Source organism: Pleurodeles waltl, chromosome 7 (genome assembly GCF_031143425.1).
Source record: "Pleurodeles waltl isolate 20211129_DDA chromosome 7, aPleWal1.hap1.20221129, whole genome shotgun sequence".
In the NCBI taxonomy this organism is placed as follows: domain Eukaryota; kingdom Metazoa; phylum Chordata; class Amphibia; order Caudata; family Salamandridae; genus Pleurodeles; species Pleurodeles waltl.
In genome coordinates this window covers 739,013,608-739,040,174 of record NC_090446.1, presented here as the reverse complement: position 1 = coordinate 739,040,174, position 26,567 = coordinate 739,013,608, and the positions used below count along the sequence as shown (strand labels likewise).

Genomic DNA, 26,567 nt, shown 5'->3' with positions numbered 1-26,567 from the left:
CTGCATATAGAAACGTGGGCTTTGTTAATTTTATGTCAATGGTATACTGGAAATTGGGTTTGCGCTATGATCTGATATATTGATGAAAGCTTTTGTGATTTCTGTGTCATAGCAGAGTTGATGTACGGTTTTGGTCTATATACTCAATATTGTTTGAAACTGGTAATCCCAACTATTTTATCATCTTTTGATAACACTGGGTATAGCGCTTTTTGTGCCGATTCGCTTGAAGTGGGTGGGAATTTGTTTCCCTTCTTTCCACCCCTATTAGTTTGAGATATTTAATGTTGAGAGATGACAAAACTACTATCCAATAAGCACTATCATGCTAATCTCCATGATGCACCACCCATCCAAGAGCGTGCACAGTCTAAGCAGCGCCAATAAATACGAACGTGATCGTGGTTAGGACAGTCCACTATTTATGGGGCAATCTCTGAGCTTTGGGACAGTGCATGGCACTTGTATTTCGAGCTTATTTTTGGAGCTTTCAAAATGTGATTTATATGAGCACGGAACAATTTAAAAGAACATAACCAGACTTTGTACCTAAACAAATGAAGGAATTGAGGTGGAGCTGTGTAAAACGTACTTGGAAGCCCAGCTCTTATACATATAAATGTTCCTAAGTTACCCGAAGTATCTAGGTCATAACCATATGTGCTGTGCACCGGGTCCATTATAATGGATTTAATTCTTAAAATGGCTCTATAAGTGTGTTTTCTTGTATTTTTGCTCCAATTTAAGTAAAAGTGATTGCTGTGATACAACCGATTAATACAATGTTGTCCTAGACTGGTTACACTCATTGCTGCTGGCGCCTATCAGCGAATCTGCAAAATGGCGCCGCTTGAATTATGCGTCCCCCACTTCATTGCATTTTTCCATCTATTGCCGCCTTTTATCTCGGGAAGAGCTCATGTGATATGTTCAGCCCCATTGAGCACAGAGCCAGACATTTTGCTTTATGATTGCTTCAAGGCTATCTTGGACTGCCATTTCACAAAGAAGCGGTGCTGATGAAACCATGCAGAAGTCACGGAAAGGGAATCTACTGACTATATATCTATAATGTTTGCTAAAAAAAAGTGGCAGCCGAATCTTTTCATAAGTAGATAGAGAAAACAATAGGTAATATTGACTTAGTTTTAAGACCACTTTACCAAATATAACAAGGGCTCTTAAAACACGTATTCGACATAAATTTAGTGTTTAAAAGTCCCGATCTCATTAGTTTATGTATTGTGTAATGAAATTTAAAAAACAGTCACCGTATAAACTTGAAGTCTCGACTGTTTTATTGTGTCAAAGCACTTGTGCAGGAAGCGGGGATTCAATTAATATGAAAATAGTTATTGATAATAAGGTACAGTTCAGATTACAGAAGAAAGAAGGGTGTATACCCTTGTCCTTATCGAAGTCTCATTTACCCTTTTGCAGCTACACGATCTGAGACTGTGGGGTACTTGTAATCTCAGTGGGATAGGATGCTAGATGCCACCTTTAACTCACATTTAATCATTTGTGTGAGGAGGAGAGTATAGCCTCTCTTCCTCTATGAGGACCTCTTGGAAGCTGATAAGAGTGTTGGGGTTTACACAGTTCAGGGGCACACACAGGCAGCACTTTTTAATTCAGTCTGGGTGTTGGTTCCTCCATTTTATAGGGAAGATGCCAATGTTGAGAAAGTGAGCAATCTGGTGAGTAACAGCCAAGAAACTTGTGGTGGTTACTTACGCGAGGCACATCCTATATTTTTTCACACCATTTTTTGCACAATCTTGGTGAATGGGATTGATGTTAATGTACCTGACCTGACAAAAGCATTACATGTAGGCATTACGGAAGTCTGCAAAAGTTATTGGAACTGGACTTTTCCCTATTACAAGACTCTAATTGGTATGGGTTTGCCCTAAGAATTGAGTATATAGTATGATTGTGTTCAAGGGCTCCTGAGAGTTGTACCTTGTGCCCTTAGTGTGAGGTCTGCATGGCATTGCCTTGTGAGGATCCAGATGGGCCTGCGTTGGTTCCAATGAGGGACTCGCTGTAGTAGCCTTGAGATAAAGGAGATGGGCCTCTCACCTTCAAGTAGCAAGGCAGGCAAGTAGCAAGTAGCAATAGGGCAGTGTTTTTGCTCCAAAATGGTCCAATCAGGTTATATACTGGGGCTGGCTGTATTATTCCCATGGATTGCTACTTTCCGCTATGGGATCGGCTCCTCTGAGAATATAATATGGCTCGCTGTGTAATACTCACTTATATAGGTTGTTTTCTCCTAATATTGGATGAATGAATTAGCTAAATACTGTGGTTGGCCATATGACTGCTTCTCCGACACTCCATAGGGGGGCTCTATCAGAGAAGAAACTATGGTGATTTGTGTAATGCACATTGCTTTCTTTGTTCTATTTCACTGCTGGGTGAACTTGGCAGAACACATACCATGGCTGGTTGTAGAGTGCCCATTTTTAAGGATTGCTCATCTGCAGCTGTAATCTGGACTTCAGCGTTTATGCACTTGGTGCAAGTGTACAGTAAGCTCTGAATTGCCGCCTCTGAAGTGTCGTGGACTGTAAAGAACTTTTCATTTCAGTCCAAGCACTCCAGTGCTGTCTTGTGGGTTAATAGCGTCATGCAGGCAGGTGAAATAAATACATACAAGCACCTCTTTATAGTTAAACAGCACACACCTGATTGCTAATACCTCTTTCACAGGTGTGGGCGCCGATATAAAATATAAAAATCAACACACATCACCTCACCCGTACTATTCTGAAGAGGCAAACTCGTGCCAAAATCAATGGCTCTGTTATAGCTGATTACACGATAGCGCAATACCGCAGTGGCTCCATTTTTAACATCTAAAATATTGTAGTTAATTTAGGAGGAAATAGGTCTGCTCTGTTCTACAGTTATTGGCGGAAAATGTGATTTCTTCATTTGTACCCATGGCAAGATGTGTTTGTATACTGTATGTATACTATATTTTGACCTGTTTCTACATTCTGCAGTGTGTGAATTGAAATTTCTGCTGTGGCTTACAGCATACCAACTCTTTTCATTGGCTGTGGCAGAATCTCATCTGTGCAGCAGGCCGTGGGAGGTCTCTCTCATAGCAATCATCGTTCGCACTAGGCAGACATTTCTCTTCTCCGGTCCAATTCCCCACCTTCTGCAACCACATCTAAGGGATCACGAATCATTCCACAGCTGAGCGCTGCTGTTGTCTTCTACAAAGTCACCATCTCTTGCTTGAGCAATTTACTTTAAGATTGTATCTAAATTGCCACCAATTGTCCTTTGGATATTATATGTCAACAGTACACTTGGGTCAGGTACAATGTGTATACTGCGATATTGAAAAGAGAAAATGGCATTTTCATAAACCTATATTTTTAGCAGGGCCGTAATACATAGTATTTGAGATAAAGAACTCGTAGACGTGTGTATGCTATTAAATAATTAAACAATAGAGACGAGGGGAAAGAGAAATACCTAAATAGAAGAATAACTAACAAAGAACACATTGTCAAAATTGGACTAGAACATAGAAAAACATTTATTATAAAAAATGGTGAATGTCCTACTTCTAGTTTCCATTGCCTTCTGTGTGCGATCTGGAATCCTTCTAATGACGAGCCATGATTCCTATTTCTGTCATGCCCAGCAAGATAACTACTAGGGTAAAGGAAATCATAATACCACGAGCCATTGTAGGACCTCAAAATGCCACTGAATTGGAAACTGTCCTCTCCCCGCACTCCTCCCCCCCACACACAGACACACGCTTTATACAGCCACACCCTAGCTAAGCTCCTGTACTGCATTTTAATTAGATTATGTGGAAATCAGAGAGTTATCAATAATGCTGGAGCTTACAGTTGAAATGATTAGAGACCCGATGAGTCAACTATACTGAATGCACAAATCCCGAAGCAGGGTTTCCCAACCACTTAGACCATTTTGATGCAACTCAAGAATGTAATCACCATGTGACTGCATATAATGCTTGCATAATGTAGCCTTTTTTTAAAGTGGGGAGTTGCCATGAACAGCTGATAGATAGCGCAGAGTATAGGCAATATAGCCTCTTAAGTTGAGGTATCTGAGACAGTATTGCCTAGTTATTTTAAGGCACTAAATATTCTGAAAAACATTGTATATACAAGTATTTGGGTATCTTAAGATGTATGTAAATAATATGCTAGGGAGAGCTTTTAAAATATTGAACGTAACCTGCTTTTTGATTAAACTGAGGATAAGAAAACTACAGTAAATAAAAAAATAGCAGTCATAATAATATCAATGAAATTCAGCACGGCTAAGCTAAGACGGGGTTTTATAGGGATAATCAATTTGCAAATACAGCTGCCCCATTAGAAAAATGCAATTTTTCTACCAAGGTAGTAGATAGCAGATTCCATCTGCAGAACGCCTTGTATGGAATAAGATAGAATCGAGTTCGGTTTCATAAGAAAAAAACTGGGAAAATATGCAATAGGACAGCTTGATGTAGCTAAAAAAATTTGATGACAAGCTTAATCAGATTCACTGTTTCCAACAACAAGAGTGAAAATGCTCTTTAGAGGATCTCTGGCACACACCTTTGAGTCTCTCACAAAATACTACAAGTCCTGGAAAGATATCCTATAACTACAATATGCATGGGGAATTTTGGAAAAGTCCATCTAATTACATTAGTATATTTAATCAGTTTGCCACATCTGCCCCATGTCTCTATACTGAATATCCACTCAAATACAGTCAGTCATTTGCTGTGTCTTGAGCAATTATATACTGTGAATGACCCAATACTTTGTCCCAATAAGAGACCTCAAAATGTTCATGAACTACTGTGCCCCTGAATACAAAATAACTATGTAGCCAGGGTGTAGAAAAATTGCCTACAACTCTCTTTGTAGTTGGTTGACCTCATTTGCGGGGGACTAATGCTGCTATTTTTTTGACTTAGGCACTGGGACTTTGCCACCCAGGCCCGGTGCATGTGCTCTGACCCCAAAACATGTCAGTATTTGCGAACTCCTAATTGGCATACTTAACTTTCCTATACGGTAATAGTGAAAAGTGCCCAAAATACAGCGGTGGCATGAAAAGTTGTCACCTATGACAGACAGAACTACTATGCCTACCGTTGTATCCTAGCTGCTAAAGTTTAAAAATTGCAGGTTGACCTGTCAAAATAACTCTTTTTGACGGGAGGAAATCTTCCTTTTAAATATTAGTAAGTCACCATAAGTAGGCCTTAAATCCCACAAGGCAAGGTGCATACTATTTAAAAGTAGGACATATGGTAATATAAAGTTAACAGGTCCTTAGAATGACTTACCCAAAATATATTTTCACAGTAGCAAGTCTGACTGGTCCATAAAGAAACAGTGAGAAGTGATTAAACATTAATTCTGTTATCTGAGTTTAAGGGCCGGCTAGAAAAACAAATAAACATATTTTTTTATTATTTATTAAACAACCATCTCAATGGTGAAATTGGATTTTTAACAAATATTAAGGAAAGGTTGCGGTAAGTTACATTTTCCATGCCTGAAGCTCCTGGAGGCTAAACTGTGTTAGCCCTCCAACTGTATCCCAGACTGTGATTACCCCCTCATGTTGTTTGAAAATGTCTCTGAGAGCAGAGGCAAATATTTGGAAGTGAGGCAGTGTTTTTGCTCACCTGGCAGAAAGAATAGAGGGGAGCCAACTACCTGCTGCGCATGATTGGAAGCAGAGGATTGGCCATAGGGCCCTATGGATCCCCAACTTAGATTCCATTTATTGTTTTTTTCAAACTCATTATATTGTGTTACTGTGCAAACTTCCTTCGAAGAAGCGTAACAGTACTATTACAGTCAAAGACAGAGCAGCATCTACAGCTGTAGTTTGTTTTTGTTTCTTTGCTTTTTATTTTGTGGCCCTTGGTAGGGTCTCTTGGAATACCCCCAAGAAGTGCCATATCTTACCCTGGCCCCTTGTGCTACTTTTTAAAAACAAATTCAGGACATGGGGACCCAGCCCTGTAATAACGGCAGCAGCATTTTATTTCTGTGTTGGGCTATCCAATGAGATCAGTCAGCACTGTGTGACTGGTACCAAAATTGTCAATGTAAGAAAAAGCTCTCTGGGCCAATTAGAGACCCCAAATGTTTTAATTTTTAATACCATAGGACTCCCATGGGACCAAAAGCCCAGATATACCTATTTTATTACCTCTTAATGACCACCACTAGCACCTCTTTAAATACAAATTTCTCAAAAACACTGAACAAATTTGCAACAATTGACAAACAGCATAATTTCTGAGAAAACTTCTAACTATTTGCCAAATTTGTTGTTCGGTAATTCTATGTTAATCTTTGATGTGGAATTACCAATGATCACATGATTAAGCCAGCTTGCATAATTAGGCGTAATGTAGGGGAAAAAATCCTACTGCAAGAGGAAATTTATTGAGCATAAGAAACTGCCTGTGCTGCTTCTTATGTTCTATTGCATTTAGTGCTATTTTCTTAGCACTAAATGCATCTTTGTGTTCATTTTGGGTGCAAGGGTGCCTTTTGACCAAAGAAGCTACTGCTAAATGCTCGGAGTAAGTTGGTGAAAATCATTCACCAAGTGCACATTTAGTGAGTGAAAGCAGCTGCTTGCACTAGCTATTCATGTTCTGTTACATTTAGCACTATTTCTTAGTGCAGAATGCATTCTCACATCCATTTCCTCTTCTTGCATAAGTCTGCGTAATATTGATTAATTTGTATGTAATTCTGAGTGATAAACAACATGGAATTACGTTTTTATATATCAGAGACATAAGTGTCCTATGGAAAGTAACATGGGAAATCAATTTTGTTGGACCCCATTTTTCTTGCTTTTCCTTGGCTCTTGCTTGATGGACCACCATGAAACTTTCCATAAAGGAGACGTGGATGAAATATGTATGTGTGTATATGTATATATATATACATATATATATGACAATTCTTCACAAAGTTATTTTTTTTAAAGTGTTCCTGAGAATTTTGCTGTAAATGAAAAGTTTTGGGGTGAGACATTAAGCGGGGGATGAGAAAAAGGGGGGATAAAAAGTGTGTTTTCCATTATAATTCCCGTAGGGATTTTGAACATGACATGCAGGTCAAACTACTGGACGGAATTATACCAAATTTGGCAGAAAGGTAGCTTTTGGTGTAACTCCATTCAGTAGTTTTTTTCAGATATTAAAAGAAAACTAATTATAGATATCTGGAGGCATGAAGGCTTTGGGAATCCTCCTGATATTGTGAAGAGATCTGATTGACTGCCAACACTTCAACCAGGAAGTGTTGGCAGCCATTTTATCCCTCTGCTTCAGCCAAATCTCAAACATAAACAAAACAATAAAAGTGGGTAGGATACTATTACCCTACCCCTCCAGCCTTGGTGCAGGGGCCCTCCACGGACTCCCCTCCCCAAGCTTAAAATAGTTTTTTTTCAAATCACAGTGAAAATCGATGGGGATCCACAAATTTCCCAATTTAATAAAAAAGCAAGCATGGTCTCCTGTGCTTGCTTTTATTTTTGCACCTGGGCGGGCCAGGTCCCAGGGCATTGGGAACTTAAAGAAGTAGATAGGCACATGAGGCCCCCCTTCTTCGGCCTTGAATTAGCCCTAGAGACCACCACCTCCCTGCGGCAATGATATTGCAATATGCGGGGGGCATGCGGACCCCTGCGCCCTGGGGACCACCACCTCCCTGGGGCAAAACAGTAATTTCAAAGTGGGAGAGGCCTCTACAACCTCCCTCGCAGTCCCAGGGACCACTGTCCCACTAAGCGATTCATTTAAAATAAGGGGGACCGCGCAGCCCCCTCTCCCTGGAGCCCCAGGGACTGCCACCTCCCCGATGCTGTCCCGCCCAGCTGAAATAAAATAATGAATGGGATCTGATGCGTATTCCCGGCCCCGGGGACCACCACCTCTCCAGGGTTAAATTAAAATATTGGCCGGCTGCACTGCCCCCTTGTGAAGCCAATAATGGCCCTGGGAACCACCATCCCCCAGGGCCTGCTCCTGTATGTCCCAGAGTGCCCACCCCGGGACATAGCTGTTTGCTGTGACTCCGCAAGAGCTTTGACAGCTCCCACCAAGTCACAGCTAACACTCTGCTTCCAGTCGGTGAGAGCTGTCAAAGTGCTCTTGCCCACTTGGAGCAGAGGTTTCATCTCTTTTCCTGCCTGCAGAGATTGGACAGTGAAAGAGGTGAAACTATTGCTCTTGCACACAGGGAGCTGCATGTTTAGCAGCTTCCTGGGTGCAAAAGCAATGCTGGCTCCCGCAGGAGGTGGGGAGCCTACTGGGACCATAGGAGTTTTGGGGCTCCCCCCACAGTCCCCATCGTGCACACAGGTGACAGGGCTGGGCCCTGGAGAATGGGGTCCCCAGGGCCAAAATCAGTTGGGGGCGGAGGGGGTGCAGCCCCACTCTCCAATTAATATTGTTGGGCCCTGCGGGATGGGCGCCTGGGACCAAAATAGGCCCAGGGACGGGGGCTGTGCAGCCCCCCTCCCCTAGTGTATATGGATCTCCTTTAAAATTCCTGAGTATGCAAATGTGCAAATCACCTGGAAGTTCTGCCCGCTTGGCTCCGCACTGTCCACCCTAGTAGCATGCTTTTGATGGTGCGTTCTTGATGCAGATCAATGTGATGACATCTCCACAAAACAGAGAACCACTTACTGCATATAGATAAAAGGGAAGACCCTGGTTGGGTGGAGATTTAAGTCTTTGTGGTCTCATTGGCCCCTCTATGGGAGAATCCACGTTATCACAGAATTTTAGAGAAACAGGCAATAGGAACAATCATGTTGCCGAAATGCAAACAAGGGCACTGGTGACATTTCCTCGTGGTCCACTGCACAGCTGTAGTGTAGAATACATACTAGACATTTACCAAAGGAGGCTGAAAGAACTCCACTTAGGTAGATATTTTGTGTAAAGCTGTGGACTCTTGCTGGATGCAAGGGCAGGTGAGGTCACTTTGTGGCTGAGCCACTTACTCAACTACTAACAAACCCACAGAGACACTCACACACCCACTCACAGATCTGCTCAAAGACTCACAAACCCACTCACAATGCACTCAGACTCATGCACCTACTCACAGACTCACTCAAAGACCTGCACAGCCACTCCCATACCCACTCAGGGAGTGTCACATTGACTCACATAACTAATCAGAGACTCAGGCACCACTCACAGACCCATTCAGAGACTTAGGCACTCACTCACAGACCCACTTAGGTCTCATGCTACTCACAGATCCACTCAGACATTCACGCACCCACTCACAGACCTGCTGACACTCACGCAGACACTCACATACCCATTCTCAAAGGGACACTCTCACACCCAGTCTAACACCCAGACACCCTCTCACACCTACTTTCACACCCAGACGGAGACTCTCACACCCTCTCTTACACCCACATAGACTCTCTCACACCCAGACTGACGCTCTCTCACCCACTCTGACACCCAGAGACACCCTCTCACACCTGTTCTCACACCCAGAGACACAAACCCTGTGGCCAACTCCAGCTGAGCATAGCCAAAGGCCGTGCACAGTGCGGTGTTGAGTGATTATGGGGGTTGGCCACAGGACCTGGCCACTGGCCAAGCCCTGCTGCCAATCCCTGCCTTGCACGGCCAAAGGCCGTGCACGCTAATGTTTGGATTAATGTATAGTAATGAAAATTACTTTAGGTTAAAAAAAACATTGAAATTCAATGAAGAACCCGAAGCTTACAGGGAGGAGATATCATTAAAAAAACATAAAAATTAACTGTAAACAAACAGAGAAATTCAACAGTTATAGTTAGTTATTTCAAGTAACTATAAGTGGCGGCCCAAGGTAACTTTGTGGATTGGAGGAATGTGGTGGATGACAAGCATTTATTTCCTGTCAGGCCAAAGCCTCTCAGATCAAAAAGGACATTTAAGGAGCCACAGAGTCATTTACTTAAGTACACTTAACATGGCATCCAAAGCTGCAACTCGTTTAGCTATGAGGTGTCAAAGCTTGTAAATACAGGTCATGACATAGTGAGGGCTCATTGTACTTAAAACGTGTTCAAAACCTTCTAATGTGGCACAGAGCTAACCGGTTACAGTAAAGCGCTCATGGTGTGAGCTGGAAAATACCCTGTAAATGGTAACTAGTGGCTTTTAATATGGCGTATTTTATAGAACTACATTTATTTGCAATCACACATTTTAAGTGCTGACAGAATCTGAATATCAGCAGAGGCTACTGAGAGTAAATTTGGACGAAGCACAGAAGTGTTCAGTTTTATCCCCGCATTTATAAATCATAGGAATTTAATTGAAAATCAGACAGAATTGTATTTAAGTCATCTTATGCAAATTACTGCCCATTGATAGCTGTCGAGTCGAGCTTTTTGGTTGTTGCTGAATAACACAACCTCGGAGCGGTGTTTGGTGTGGCGCCCGGTAGCAAGCAATTAAAATGCGTGGAAGAGAAAATGGCGGCGTGAATCAATAATGAATTCTAATCAGAAGAGTTGGTATGCTGCGCACACACACAAAGGCTTGTCTGCAGGTTTAAACTGAGAGTACACGAAGGCTGTTACTTTATATCCCTGCAACTCCTTTGGGTATTATGATGAATTAGTCGAAACATGGTCTCTGTTAACAGTCCTAGAATCAGCAAGTCGTCGGGTTAGAAACCGTTGCAAGAAAAACACAAATTATTTTAAATTATGTTTTTTGATTGTCGTCAGGGCATGAAGGTTATTGACAGTGCTTTAAATGGGTCGGTACTGTCCGGTACGGAGTACCGACACTTTTTATTTTGAGAGGGACAGTACCTGCACTTCACAAGAGTACCGGCAGTTCTCAGAAATAAGCAGGCACCGTGGTACAGAGTACATGCACTTCTATTGTTCCATGTCAAGCACTGGTTATTGATTCTTGGGGGCACTGTCCTCACTTACAATGGTTTGTTTCGATGTGTAATAAATATAGTTTCATACCTTTGGGTCATTCCTTTTGGCCCTTTTTAAACTGAGTTTCAGAGTGGCGTGACAGCATGGAGTATTGAATGCTTATGAAACTTTGCACTTTATATCTATGCCACTGTATAGACATAGAGTACTGTTAAGGGGCTTCATACACACAAAATGATTGCTCTATTGTATATAAAGAAAATCTTTGGAGCACTTTGTGTGTATGAATTCAGTGTATAGATTGCAAAACAGTGCATTGTATACATTGCAGGCCTGTGTAGATCTCCGTAAAACAAAATAACCTTACCGTGCTGCATAAACAGTAAATCAGTGGAGATCTAAAGAAAGGAAATCATTGCAGTACTGCACATGTTCGCATACACACGATAGGGGTAGATTGAGTCCCATGAGGGTCATAAATCCATAAAAAAAGGGTTTAGGGTTTCCATAGGACGCTGGCCCCTTTGAATCCACCCAAGAACTTAAAACAAATAATATGATTCCCTCATTTGATTGTCGACACCCTACCAGCCATTGTTCTGATCCTAAAACACTCTCAAAATACCTGCTAGTGATTAGTTCTGATTTCCAAACAAACCCGTAAAACGTTGGGTGGATTGGTAAAGGGGCAAATGACAGCACAGCCATTAACATTTTAGCGCAGGTGAATTGAACACAATTTAGATGGAACAACACCAAACTTGGTATGCCCAGTACAGAAAGGATATAAAAATGAATGTGCTTTGTGATTTGCTGAAAATCCATCTAGAAGATTTTCAGAAAACTCCAAACATAGTTGTCTATGAATCGAAATTTGTATCTAAACTGACCCTCTGTAAATGACCTCTATGGCCCCCATTCTGGTAACATTTAGAAGTTCTGCAAAAGATCACTTTCGGGGGCCGTGTGTAGGGAAAGATCCCACATCATTGAGCCCAGGGCCAGCACACACACACACCAGAAGGGTGCAAAATAAAAAAAGAACAGAAATATAGACAGTGGCATAACAAAACTTGAGGGGTCCCCCCTGCAAGGTACATGGAGGGGCCCCCTACCCCTGGCCCAATACCTTCCATCTCCCAGACCCAGTCAGTGTACTGTGCTGAGAGGGCACCTTGGAGACTCCCCCCCCCCCCCCCCCCCCACACACACACACACATAAATAGGGCCTGGGGGATACTGTTATGCAACTGAATATAGGCCTTTTTCCAAAACTCGATGTATGAATATGGATAGACTTCTCACAGTTAGAGCGATCAATGACTGGGAAATAGTTTTCTCAGTAAAAGGCCTGTGTGCAGGACCCATAGCATGACCACATGGTAAACCATTGCCAGTACCCACAGGTCATGACCACAGGCTTTGCCCTGTTAGTACTGAGTGTGGCATTACTGGGCACGTGCTTTTTCCCTGCTCTGTGCCTGGTGTTTTCAGGGCAAGACCGAAGGCCATATCCTATGGATTCTGAAAGCAGGCAGGGGTACTTCCATTCACATTAACCCTTTTGGAGTTCGTAGGATATTATATTAATGCATAATAGTATGTGGCTTTAAGCGAGGCCCGTAATGTTCCTCAACAAAAGTTTTGTTCAGCGTTTTTTAATGATTATTTTTTTATAAATAAGGACTTATGTGGTTTCCACAAATGTTGTGGCCTTTCCTTGTTGCTGCTATGCTCAAGGGCATGTACCAGGTGCCGATATCTCATTGTACAGTAAACGTTGATTAATACAAGTCGTCATACTTTGTGAGTATTGTGCACAGGGAATCTTTCTCCACAGTAAAGGCATGGCATTCTCTGGTGGCAGGCCATATGGATATATTTCTTTAGTTAGACCCTGTGCACTCTATTCCTGCTTGTACATCAGCCATGGGGCCATGGTGCTTGTGCAGCATCAATGTATGCATTACCCCTGCAGATAAATCAACAGAGAGAGAGAGTGCAGAGACCTACTTACATCTTTATAACGACAGGCACGTTCAGAAGAACATTCGATGATTGGAGCAAGGGAGTTTGGGTTCAAAACTGACATTTGGCAGTCAGGAATGAATGGCCCTGGACGCTGACAGCCTCATAAGACCTCAAATTTGACTTTGAAATGAACATTATACAGGTTCATTGAAAGCAGAGCTGGTTTCACCGAGGACTAGTGTGTTTGACTCGAAGGATATAGACAGTTTCAGGCTTTACCTTGACATTCTGATGAAAGCTGGGGAGGGTGGCCTTTACCTAATCTTGTATGACCATGATAAAAGCCATTGTGACATACCCTCTCCCCCGCTAAAAGATGTGTGTTTAGAGGTTTATATGAAGCTCTGCACTACAACAGTGGCATGGTATGAGAAATAGTGATGCGTCCAGTCTACATCCAACTCTTGACTGTCAGACAACGAACCAAGGCAGGTGCAAGATAGCATTTCTGTGAAGCAGGTGCTTCCTCAATTAACAAACACAATGCAGTCCTACTCCAGACAAGCATATGATGTAGACATAAAAATATAACAAAGAAGAAATCCGAAAACTCACACCGTGAAATATTTGTTGGGTTAGTTCATTGATGATTCTTAGACTTTTGTAATCAATGCCTATTCCTATTACTGTAATGTTGAAATAGTCTTCTAACATGCCCTGTGGTCTTCTCAGCAACATTAGGCTCATTAAGCAGGCCATTCAGAAAGTTGTCCTGGTCAGCTTTCTGATTGATGTTTGTTCCAGTGAAAATGATACCTCTAGATTTCCAAGAATTTATGGCGCACAGTTCAGAAAAGTGCAAGCAGATTATCTGAACCAAGGGCCTTATGTACAAACACTTTTTCCCATATACACAGAATGGGTAAAAACCTTTGCTACATCTGGCCCCAAGTTCCATAGTCTCACAGTGACTCATTGCAAGGTTCTTGGGGCTATTCACACTCCAATATTCTATAGTGTTGAAACCATGACTTTCAGTTCTAGTGGGAATGAAGCTAAGAACTGGTTCACGTGGATGCTGCTGAAGGATACATTCTACAGAGCCATGCACCTTCTTTCATACACACCACCAGTAAGGACTTCTTTTTAGGCTGTATTTCTCACATGACAGCGTTAAACATAGTCCTTGTCTTGCAATCAGGATGCTTGGTTCTTATATCCACCTCCACCACCATTTAGGGCACATTACTCATCTTTTAACACACAAAAGGTGTGCTCTGTCATGCCTGGGCAGGCTGAGCATCACAAAGATGCCAGGCACAGCTCAGTGTCCTTGAGGCACTTGGCTCAATAGCAAGGCAGTCGCAAACTCCTGATAACACCAGGAAACAGACATACACGTCCTAGAAACTACCTTCATTAAAGTAGGAACTCTGCTAATCGAGATGCCACTTTAGGTGGTTGTGCAGTGCAGCCAGTACTATGGAGGGTTAGGTAGCCTGGCATCACTTTTTATTGCTTTTGTTATTTTCAAATCCTGAACAAACCCATTAGAAGTATCATTAACATTATGCAACCAGTGAATTGTGTGTCCTCCCCTGTTGTTCCACCCTCCCATTTTTATGACATCGTGAGCATCTGTAAACATCGCAAGATGAGTGTTACTGCCCAAAAAATCTCAGGCCATAGGTCTGGTTACTGTAAATCTTCACTGAGAGTTGTTTTTTTTAGTTTTTTTAATTTGACTTTGCTTCTTTGTACCTTCCAGTCACTATGTCAGAGAATCTACTAATTGAATGGCAGGTGTTGGAGAGAAACTCCTTTGCTTATTGTGCTCGAGGTCTCAGTGTATCTGGAAGAAGGAGTACTTATGTGCAGTCTTAGATAGGGAATGTTGAAAAACGTCAACAAGTGGAAAGCTTTCATTTGTAGTACGTTCTCCAGAAAAGAATATCTCTTCAAAGTGCTCTAGAAAATATGTGAACAAATTTTCTCTGCCAAACTTTTGTTTTTTTGTTTTTTAAGTGTTCTTGCTCTTGATTTTATCAGTAGATACAGTGGGGTCCAGGTATGGAACATCTCCACTATTTGTTGTAACCTTCCCAGGCTATCGAGTTACGGATTTTGAGGGTAACTGGCTTAAACGCAGGGCTAATTTTTCCGATCTCATTCATTCCCTGCTCATTAAGGCTTTGTTTTTCAGTTTAGAACTGCTTAGAAACACTTCTTTCGATCACTATTTAAGAACAATCTCATTATCATCGTCGACTGCTTACCATGTTTATTCAGCTGCATTTCCTTCCTCCTGTCCCCTCTTCTTCTTCTTGTCACAATGTACACTAATTGGATATGTACTTTACTTCAAAAAGCTCTAACATCCAAACTGATTTTTCTTCAGCTCAACCAGTGATCCCCTCTCTTTCCTTTCTTCCTCATACTCCTTCTTAACCTACCTTGTGACCTACTTGGTCAGAGCTTGAGTCCACCTGGGAATTAGATGTTCATTTCTGTCTATGTAGAGCTAAATCATTTGCATCGCCCTTTAATCCGTTACTCATCCATCTGGTGAAAACTCTATTGTCTTTGCTAATATCTTATCTGGTCTCTCAAACTTTCTCACACCACTCAGTTCCTCTCTTCTTTTAAATCTGCTGGGATACTTTGATTACTCAAAAAACCTACCCTTGAGCGTAATGATCTTTCTAAATTTGTGCCTATTTGTTTCTTTCATTCCTTACTAGAATCCTTAAACATTTTGTCTTTTCTTGCTCATTTCTTTCTTCAGACCTGTGATTTGCCTTCTATTGTTAATTCTGGCTTATCTGCTAGATATTCGACTGAGTCTGTTCTTATTTCCATGTCCAACACTGCACTTCATACTTGTCACAAATAGTAGTCATTTTTATTCATGTCCTCCTTGAACTTAAAGTGCTTTAGCCATGGTGACTCTCGCTAGTCTTATTTGCTCTAATTCTAAACCAGGGATTTCCAGTATTGTTCTTAAATGCTTCTATCCATATCTCAAAAACTGATCCTTCTCAGTTTCAGGGAAACGGGTAATATTCTTTCTCCAGTCTGTGCTTATATTATTTCTTTAGCTTCCATCACCTCTTCCTAGGCTTTAAGTCGTACATTTTTGCTGAGGATACACAGTTCCTTCTTTTGCTGATTCTTTTCGAAATCAGATAATTGCCTGTCCTTCGGTTGTTGTCCCATTTCTTAAATCTCAACCCTAAGAAAAATGATTATTTTCTGCCTCTTCAAATGAAATTATCTTGCGTCCTGTTTCCTTTTCTTCAACCCCTGTTTTGTTTTGTCTTTATCCTATTCTGTTTTCTCTTTCATATAGAAACCATAGCTCATCGTTGAGAATTTCTGAACAACTATCATTTGTGGTCAAGAACTGTTGCTTTCGTTTATTGAACAAACACAAAACTGAATCCTTCCTTTTTTTTCTTCTTCCAAGCTGCTTCTTTTATGCTTTTTCCACATTAACTATTTGTCTTTATTTTACACCCTTCCTAAAATCTTCTTACTCTGATTTAGACTCCTGAATCCATTATATATATTCTCTCGACTGTCATACCCACCCTCCTTCTTACCGGGCACAGCTTCAGTGTCTTCTGATCAGTAGTCAACTCAGATCTTTTTTTACCTTTACCCTGACTTGCTCCATATTATGCTCATTCATATTTTCATAAACACATTCTCCCTGTGTTCTTGTTCACAAATCAATCTTTGTCTCTCCAGACCTCCTTTTCTCTTTGTCTTAATGCTCCTTACATCATACATCTGGAATAACTTCCCATCTCTCTCTTTGCTCTGCTCTTACTTTATCTGTCTTCAGGAATCTTTTAAAGAAGCATCCACTGACTTTGGCAGAATGAGGGTATCATGTTGTACTTTCTGAGACTTTCATAATCACCGTGAATTATATAGATTGTAATTGATATTTAAAGATCCGTGGAGAAAGGTGTTGTATCAGTAAATAATATTAAATAATAAGTACTAATATTATTTTCACATGCCCTGTTTTTAAAATGTGCTCTGTAATACAGGTTATACTGTAATATTAGAAACATGTTTCAGTAAGTCACACTTTGAAAAGTTCTACAATGATCCAAAATGGATAGCTTTGATAGGATATCCCTTTTTTTACTCAAGCCAGGCCAGTTTTCAAAACAGGAATGCTTCTTTGGTCTTTGGCAGAACATCACGACGACCATGTAAATTACACAAGCCACAAAAGTAAGGAGGTCAGATGAGCAACAAATAATTGGTGCTCAGCGGATGGTTCTCCTGCAGACAACATTTGTGTATTTTTTAAAACATCCCAAGCATCAACTGCTTATAGACATTGATTCAACTGCTTCCACTTACTGGAAACATGTTAAATAACTTATATATGTGACTCCCTAACACTGGCAATGGTTTTATAGATTTGTCACCTTGTGCTCCCTGAGCTAAATTTATACCAACATACCCAAGCATCAAAGTGAACCCCCATTTGAGAACCTGTTGAGGGATTAAGCAAACTGTGGGGAGAGTTGTTTTGTATTATATTTTCCCACCAATCTCCACATAAATAAATTGGAGAATATAAGAGCCAAATGATTCACCTAATTACTACCTGTTTTACAGCTGACTACAGCAATCAGTAACTCATGGGTGACCATTCAACCTTTGAAAACATCTGCCACTGTGCAGCAGCATGGTTGTTGCTTTGTGTTACTACTGATCATTTCTTAGCTAGAAACAGTTTTTAAGTGTTTTCAAACATATTTAAATTAATTAAGTCTGCAGGTTATGCACCAGATGGTGGATTATGTGGCAACTGCAGAACATACATAATAACTCAGAAAATGCAGTAACTGCACAATCGCATAATTTAAGCATCCCTGAGAGCAATTAGAAAATAGCGCCACCAACTCTATTATACAGTCTTGGTCCCAGTCTATTTTCCACTACTCATCGAGGTATTAGATGCAGCTTCATTTGTGGATGTTTACGTACTCTGGTCATAGCTGCATTATGGATAGCTGAACTGGAATGAATGAATTTGAAATTGCTACTCTAATGTGCTAATAATAAAATTATGGAGTATGCATTGCATTCCAATAAAGTAATAAAGCTCAAACTTGTGCAGTGTCTACCAACAATGTGTTACCAATGGAAGGTTGATATCGATCCTTTTTTAAAATGTAATTGGGGGCTCAAGTGTTGTTTTTGATGACCCTACAGTAATCTTACACAATTTAAAATTGAAATGGTACTATAAGGATTGTAAATAATATAAGAAGATGATCATGTGGGTGTACGAAAAGGTGTTGAATTAAGTAACTCATTCTCAAAGTGAAATGTATTGGTAAACGTACGGGTAGAGTGTTTAAGGAACAGAAAGTGGATATGCTCAGAATATGTTAGAGATAATATATAAAAACTATAGGAAGAAAGAGAGCAGTAATAGTGGAGCTTCAGACATGTTGATAGCAAATGGAATGAAGGCAAATTAAGGACCCAGGAAGAAGGTGAACAAGGGAGTTAAAGTGTGTAGGATCTGTGGATTGAACTCAAAGCTGAAAGAGATTTACTCAATGTTTCTCTTTTTTAAAGTTATATTGAAACGTCATCAATAATAGATGTTTATAACTCCATACAAAGAACCATATGAGGTTATAATGCGCGAAGGAAAGGATATAATACATACATACACATTTTCTTCTTGAAAACTTGAGAAGGTGTTTCTCAGTCACGATTTGAATATAATTGATGAAAAGGTCATACTGAATTGTTTAAAAAGAAATTGCCTTCAAGCAGGATCAGAAGTGCTGTCTTGGACGTTCAGTAAATGGTCCCTGCAACCAAAATTTTGTGTGTGTTTGAAAAAACAGTTTTATTTGTGAGCGCCTTGTTCTGAAACCAGATTGATATATATTCAGAAATGTCTTTGGGCATTGATTTGATTGGTAAGCTACACATTTTTCCATAATTTTGATGAGAAAGAGTAGGCCAGTGATAGCATAGTAGTGATTGTTAGAGTTTAGGTCAGTCTTGGATTTTTGCTTATGTTTTGTGCTGCTCCTCCTTAACAAAATGTGAACATTGCTTTTTTGATAAGAGACATTCATGATATCTTAGGATAAACAGAGAATAGAGAACAATGGGTAGCAATACATCCTACTCGGGGCTCAATGGTTTTGTGGTGGGTATTTTATACCATGAAAGACAAATATGATTCTTTTGACTAAGTATTCTCGTTCTAACTTACCGCTTACGCGAGCAGGTTTGTTGATGGGGAGGGCGATGCGCTGCAGTCATCATGCCTATTGTGTATCGTATTGGAAAAATAATTGCTGTAATTCTCACAGCATTACTCAGTTGAGCCGACTACAGATGTTAGTGTTATATGAATTTACTGTATCACCAGGTTTCTGCTCTCATTTTTTGCCCCCTAATTTCAATTATTAGGAAGGCATCTAAGGTGTTAAATAAGTCAGAGTTGTATTTTCTTCTGTATTGCACTTGATGTTTGTTTTGACAGGATATGTGAAGGCCATATTTTGTATTTGTATTCACAAGAACACAACCTTTGTCAGAGTTTAAACGGGGTTTGAGTCAGCCTTTATTAGATTGCCATAATAATTTTTGTCTGGATACTGGAAATAAATTATCCATGTTGCTCAGAGTGGAGGAGTTGCACTAGAAGTGATACCTTTTCCTGCTTGTGGTTTAGAGAGGTTAGTGCAGTGACTGTGAAGTTTATAGTTTCGAGAGTTATGCTTTTGGTGGACTTGACAAACTCATATTTAAGTTTGAATTGGGGTTTCATGTCCGTCTTTAGGTTGGAGAAATGGGCAATGTGATGTTCAGTATAGTTAGTGTTGATGGAGTTATTCTATATCATAGTTGGGGTAAGTTTAAGTGATAAACGAATAAGATTGTTTTCTCTTGAGTATGAGCTTAGTGTAGGTGCGGAGGAGGTCCTATAAATGTTCTAAGGGGTAACATTATTCCCCAGAAGGAGGTGAATTTTTGAGGATAGTAATGAGCTATGGAAAGATCAATCGTTTCATCAATTAATGCTTAATTATTGTGTGGTAGGATTTACAACAGGGTGGTGCTTATTTGGAATATCCTTTTTAAGAAAATGCCTGGGAATTGCTTTGCCTGATGCTGTTGATTTTTTACTTTATGTAGGACACAGCTAATCCCACTCCCCACCCAGATGCACGTGCTCTGACAACTACAACATGCCAAAATTTACTATATCCCTGGTTGGTACATTTAACTTATCTAAGTCTCTAGTATGTGGTACAAAATATCCCAAGGCCTGTAGGTTAAATGTCACAAGTGGACTGCAGCAAATGTTGTGCACCACTAAAGTGACAATACAAAACCTGACTGCAGACACCCCCCAGCAAACTGCAAATTCAATCTGCCAAAATATTCCCCTTTGAGAGGTCTAAACTTCTCTTTTAAATATTATAAAGCCACCCCTAATTTAACCATAAGTGCCCATAAGGCAGTGTGCATGGTATTGAAGAGTAGGACATGTGTAATATTACAGTAAAACATGTCTTAACAGTGAGAATGCCTAAAAAGCTATTTTCACTGTAGCAGTATTAGCTGTTCCATAGGAAAACATTGGGAGCTAACCATAATGTTATCTCTGCTAAGGAATCAGATAAAATGTTACATATTGGATTTATTACAATATTTATTACAAACCCAATTCATTTTAAAGCCAGATTTGTATGAAATATTTTACAAACATTACTTTTAACACTATAACTTTCACCTGCCTAGAGCCTCTTAAAGCCCATTTGCTGGCACCCTGGAACTGAATAGCTCCTTGATTAGGTGTGACGTGGCTCCCAGAGACTAAGACCTTATATTGGAGGAGAAGGTGACTTCCCCTGATAGGATGGCCAGGGGGCTGTGTGTAGCCCCTAGTATATCTTTAAAGGATGCCTACTCTGTCGTGGGTAGATGAAGCTCACTCCTGGGTCTGCCTCCCTTTTATCTAACCAACCAGCCAGATCTCAACCCCAGTGGGACAGGAGCTTCCTCCAGAACTGAGTTTGAATAGCCACAGGGAAGGGTTTTCTCATTTCCCTGGCTACACTACTTTGATGGACAAAGGAGTCTGCACAAGGAAATAAAGGTTCTGACACCTTGGTTTTAGGTAGATAGAGGCACTATAGGATTGTTTACAGTAGGCACACAGGAACTGCTGCAAAAGTGGTAGGGGTACCCCTATGAAAACTTTCTCTGTTGGTTAGGGTCACCCCCACCCACAGGCTAGTGCTTGACATAAATGTGGCACTCTCTTCAGAGCTCCACTGACCTGTGGAAAATAGGAGAAGGACTGCACTTGCTGCTGAGACCTGTGAGGAGAACCCTAAGGGAGGATCTGGTCTCACTTGTACTTATATCAAAGAAGTGGACCCCAGAGGTCAGTTGGCTGACCTCTTGTTAGGCTACAGTGACACAAAAGCTCCAGGAAGACCACTTTCCTTCTGTTGAAGTGAATCCTGCCCCTTCAAGTACTGTTCCTGAGGTTCTGGAAACCTTAGCCGGTGTTAGGGTGCACTCTTTCTGACCAAACTGAAAATCCTGGTACTTAAAAACCTTTTGCCAGCTTTCTGCCTGGAGTACCAGCGGAGGGGCAGGTGAAACTTGCGTAATTCCATATAGCATATTCACATGGAAGTACTAAACAATTCTCTGAAATTGCAAGAGTAATTCTGCATTGAGAGCTATACAGCCCGAGCAGCCTTTCACTAAATGTGCTCTTGTGATAGGAATTTCCCCCCCAAATTACAGCTAATTACACACGCCAAGATAATCACATTATTATTGGTAATTCCTTGTATAAGAGTAAGGCAGAAAGACTGAAAATACTCAGATTACTCCAGTGCAATCAAAATTCTGCCTAGGCCTATGCCAGGGTCACCATCAAAGCCTCAGCTATGATGTCAAATTGATGATTGGCCTCAATATGCTAGTTTGGGCTGCTGAACACAATCTGACAACCGAAATAATTTTGAGTTCAAAGGTTTCTTTGCAACCAACACTGAGCAGAATCCAATTAAAGTCCAGGCCTTCCTGGGCATGAATTTGGGCTGTGTGGAGCTTTCCCACCTTCGCCAACCACCACAGCAGAACCACAGTGATTCAACAAGCCCCGTCATCGAGCTCTGCTTCGGATCTACTCATCCATGACAACTTTTTCTCCATAAAGCTTTCCTAGTCTTATGGTAACGCTATGACAAGGGCCAAGCTAGACCTTGTATCCTAGCCACACGTTATCGTTCTGAGTCTTAACATTTACCTTGGTCCCAGTTTGGCACTACCTCCACTTGCCTGCTGTTGGTGCTTTGCACTTACTGGTGGTATCTTTACTTAAAACTATATAAATTAATATCTCCAGTTCCACTTACTGGATTTGTGTCATTTTGGTTTAATTCCAGTAATTAAAATATTCTCTATTTTTCTAAACTGGAGTGGGAATTTTACTGTGTTTTTTTGTTGACTGTTAATTGCTTTAGTGCTTCTAAATGCTTTACAAATTTTCTTAAGTTAAGCCAGTCTGTTCTGTGACGTAGACACTAGGGGTTGAGTTCAGGATTAAATTATTGAAACCTTTACTGGACCTAAAAAAAAAAGACTGCTCTTATTACTTGTGGTGGGCTACCCTAACTAATAATCCACATGCTCACATTGTTGATATTTGTAATGAAGTTGTATGCATCCAAGCTGTTTTTGTAAAACTGGTAAGGTCTCTATGTATTATGGTCATCCACCTGCGACATCTCTGTCTTTTCATACAATTTTGTGTGCAATTGTATAGCCTTGTGAAGCCAATAAGTGTATCCAGGGTTGTTTAGATTGAGGTAGCCTGGTTTCTGCTAGAAGCATGTAGTGAGGAGATCACATCTACAATGGCCAGAGCAATAGTAGTAACCAAAGGCAATTTAATAAAGCAGATATGACCTTGTTCTTTTGAGAGCAGTCCACAATTAGTGGATCCTCACCTTGCATCAGATGAGAGAGGTTAACTATAACTCACGCCCTTGCCATGCACAGTTGTCTCATCAATTATTTTATTGTAAATGTCACAGTAAGAATATGAAAATGGCATTGAATATGTCATCAGGGATATAACATGAGGAGTAATTAGCTATTAGGAAAAGGCGGTGTAAAAGGAAAAGTGTTTTTTTTGTTTTGCTAATAACTTTGGCACCGTTTGATGAGTTTCATGAAATTTTCAAAACTAGTTTGCCACTCTAGCTGGTGTTTGACAAGTTTTGTGATGATTTGCTAATGGGGGTTGAGGGTGAGTGGGAAAACAGGGGTGTCCCAAAACATGTTTTCCCCATGCAATTCCCAATAGAGATTTTAGACATGACTACAGCCCAAACAACCGGACAGTATTGCACAAACTCTTTGTCCAGAAAGATCTCTTTTTCTTATTTGGTGTAAATCTGTTCAGTAGTTTTGGAGTTATTAAAGAAAAAAAGATTTGTGTTTATCTGGAGATATGGATCCACTGCAGTTTAGACACGCCAAAAGCATTGCTGTGATTGGCTGACTGCAACCTGACAGGAAAATTGTAGCCACCCTTTTGTGTATCAAATCGGAGGGAAAATGAAAATGAAACTTAAAAATGATAGAAGGCTTCACGGTAGAGGTCTCCTGACCCCATGAGACTGATGGAGGAGTTTCCGTGGGACCTCTCAAGGGCAATAATTGCCCAAAAATGTTTCTTTGGGGTGGCAAGGATCAGCAGATCCTCTGCAGCACTTAGCGTACCCCCCGCATGTGAATCTGTGATGGATCTGCAGAGCCAGACTACAAAACATACACCCGCTGACAGACCCATGTAGACACTAACTCACATATCCACTTACACACACACTCACACTGCCACACAACCACTCACACCCACTCACACACCCATGAAGCCACTCACAGACCCATAAAACCACTCACATACCCATAAATATATTCCTACTCACACACCCACACTCACACACACACCTACTTACCCACACAACCACTTGCACACCCACTCACACACCTATACAGCCACTCACAGACCCACTCACTGACCCAAATAACTCTCACAGAACCACACACCCATACAACCACTTGCACAGCCACTCACACACTGACTTACAGACCCGCACAGCCACTCACACATGCACTCACAGAACCACTCACACACTCACATCCACACAACCCCTCACAAATCCATACAGCCAACTCACACAGACCCTGAGAGACCCACAAAACCACTCACACACCCTTTTCACAGACTCACATAGCCATTCACAAACTCACCCACTTACACACCCACACAACCACTCATACACCCATTCACGCACTCATACAGATGCTCACAAAGCCACTCACAGATCCACACAGCCACTCCCACATGCACTTACACACCCACTCATGCACTCACACACCCACACACCCACTTACACACCCACAGAACATCACACACCCATGCAGCCACACACACACGCACTCACATACCTATAGCGTGGGGTTGGCTACATGCGGGGGTTGGCCAAAGGTCTGGCTGAAGGTCAGGCCCTGTGTCAAACCTCCCACTGCGCACTGCCGGAGGCTGTGTATGGCAGTGGTTGGATTAATGTGTGGTAATTAAAAACAAAACCCTAGAAAGTCACTGGAAAAAACAAAGGTTCCTAGGACGTTAAAGTTAGGAAATACAATTAAAAATCCTTAAAAATTCACTAAAAAACTAAAGTTACAGGGATGTTATAGTTAGGTTCAGAACTTACACACACAAAACCATAGAAATTCAGCAGTTATATTTAGAGTGATCTCAAAAAACTATAACTCGTTTGAGATGTCATCTGTGATTTCATAAATCATGTCATAGAGCATGTTGTGAGTGATGTCATATGTGAGATCATAAGCAGTGCATGGCGGGAGCTCAAGTTATAATTAGTGCTAATAACTATAACTGTGAACTTCTGTGTTTCTTTAAATTCAAAATGTTAACTTTATCACTGAGGAATTCACCTAACTATAACAATACTTTAACCTTTGTTTTTTCAGTGAATTTCTAAGGTTTTTATAAATGGAAAACAGATACTTTTACTACACCTAACTATTGTGTTACTTTAGCCTTTGTTTCTCCATGGAATATATAAATACACACACACACACTTTCATTCATTTCTGCTCATAGCATTTTTTCATTGGGCTTTATTTCACCTTGCATATTGTGAGTGTATTTTAGGCTGAGCCCGCAGGGTTCTATGGAGATTGGTTACACATTGTGCATTTCCTACTGTCCTTGGATCCAAATCAGGTCCCAGGCTAATCCTTCAATTTATTAGCCCACCAGTCTGTAATGAATGAACAGTCCCCCTTTTCTGTGTGTTCACCATGTATTTTCCATATTATTATTGACCCTATTTTTGTTGGTACTATGACTTTGTAACAATGCCCTTCACTGCCATTGTGTGTGTTCACCCTATAATGGTGCTGTACAGGTTAAACAATTGGTTAATTTAAATCTCCAAGAAGGTTATTTGAAGTTGACACAGAACATACATCCGTGATGTGGAACTGAAATGGCATATGTCAGCTGCAGTGTGAGTTTACACCATCCTACGTATATTACATAAAAAGGGCTACAGAAAGCACCATTAGGCATTGCCTGGATGCTAGGTTAAATGTTTTGTAGTCACCCATAGAAAGAAAAAGTGCCTGCGCATGTAGGAAAGCTTATTTTTGTAAATTGGCAGCATCGCCTTGTGAACCCACAGGACTGGGTGCTAAACATGTAAAATGGACATACTAGGCATTGGGAAAAGTATGCATTCCCAATGAACAATTACAAATAGCTCTTTCCACGGGATATGTAAAGCTGCATTGTTTAGAAACAGGCATACTTATAAATATTTTTTTATATTTAAGCGTGGAGAAATACCAGAGCCGTAAATGAGCCAGTTTTTATCTAATGCATTGGTGAAAGTCGATTTTTTGTTAAAGAGTAACTTTTAAAAAGTATATGTTGTGCTGCTTAAGATCAAAGTGATTTAGAACTGGTCTGTCTATTACCACATCTCCAGAGACTGAATACACATCTTTGGCTGACGTCTGAATGACCCTGTGTATATTTGGCAGCATTAAGGCAGGAGTGGTATCAACATGTGACCATTTAGCAAGGATTACGACTCTGGGAAAGGAACATGACCACAATTGTGGGTCTCACAATAGAACATATTCAAATAATAAGATGCTTATTTTAATATTCTTGACATTAGAACTACAAAGGATTGCAAAATATATTTCTTTGCTTATTCGGATGAAACAAACGTAAATGTACGATTAACTGTTTCCATTTCTCCTCATTTTAGGTTTGCCTTCGTGTCATATATATTTTACTGTCGCGTTTGAAAACATGATGAATACATTGAAATGTTGTCTACCTCCAGTACAAGATAATATACTTTGTTAATGGCCCCTTAAACAAAGCATTTTTGTTCTCCTTGAAGTGATTTTTTGTCAGTACATCAAACCTGCTTTTTAATTAGAAGCTTAGTGGTTCGATGAAAATTTTCATTGCTTCGGGCTGAATAAGTGTCATG

The 26,567-nt window shown here is 40.6% G+C and overlaps 1 protein-coding gene across 1 annotated transcript in view; it reads left to right on the top strand.

Moving 5' to 3' along the window:
• Window positions 1–26,567, top strand: part of SPOCK1 (SPARC (osteonectin), cwcv and kazal like domains proteoglycan 1) — a 1,898,920-nt gene that overhangs the window by 1,482,789 nt on the left and 389,564 nt on the right. The window lies entirely within an intron of this gene.